A 1,211-nucleotide genomic window follows, 5' to 3' on the forward strand; every position below is an offset into this window, starting at 1 on the left:
TGTAAAGTTAAGTACTTGAGTTAAAAATTATTAAAAATCAATATTTAGCAATCTTTATTATTCAAAAATTTTTTATTAATCGGGATAATTTCATCAAAATCGGATGAGCGAGGGCTCATCTTAAGGTTTACTAGAAAAACAATTCTATAATATACATCAAATCAGTTCTATACATATTTTCTATTGAGAAGGAATAATAAAAAAATGAATGAATACCAAGAAATTATATAAAATCACATGGAAACAGCGTTTGTATTATTTCATGTCAAAATTTGGGCATACAAATGTCCACATATATAGACGTCAGCAATACGTCTTTTTAACGACGTACCATTTTAATATTTAAAATCATAATTACGTCCCACTTAAGTCACATGTCGTCCTTATCATTAAAATCATGTTTCTTTTCACGTCTTTTCGATGTTTTGTGAGCTGAGATGCATTTATAATAGAAACATGAATCAATAAGAATTTTTATATAAAGTAAGAACAATTTTAAAACTGTTAACAAATTACACTGTTTTATTTTAAATTACTAAACATTTATGAAAGTAGATCTAATATAAATTCGACAAATGCATTGCTTGTATAGGATGTCCCAGAATGACTGCCAAATATTTTGTATCCAGATAGAGCGGACTAAACTGAATCGAAAAGTCCTTCCATTTTGAAATTTTAGTAATAATTAACAAGATTTTATATAATTTTTTGGTATTCATTCATTTTTTTATTATTCCTTCTCAATAGAAAATATGTATAGAACTGATTTGATGTATAGAATTGTTTTTCTAATAAACCTTAAGATAAGCCCTTGCACTTTTGATTTTAATGAAACTATATCCCGGTAAAAAATTTTTCACGCATGAATGTATAAATATGTATAAATATACATAAATATTTATAAACATGTGTAATATCATATATGAAATTTGTCCATACATATTCATATATCCTTTCTTTTTGGAAAATTACATTTTAGTGTTATAGAAATAATGATAGTAATGTGTGAAAACACAAAAAAAATTAAAGGAATAATTTTCGCATTGTGTTCGTTTTTAGAAAAAAAAACAAATGTGGAAAAATTAAAAAAAATTGCTCATACATAATTATACATAATTTTATGTATGCATAAATAATTTTTTCTTGAAACTTGATTTTTTTCTAAATAAATAGTGTAAAAATTGTCCTTTAATGTCTTTATATTGGATTGT

This window comes from Atta cephalotes (genome assembly GCF_000143395.1).
Source record: "Atta cephalotes unplaced genomic scaffold scaffold00060, whole genome shotgun sequence".
Lineage (NCBI taxonomy): Eukaryota > Metazoa > Arthropoda > Insecta > Hymenoptera > Formicidae > Atta > Atta cephalotes.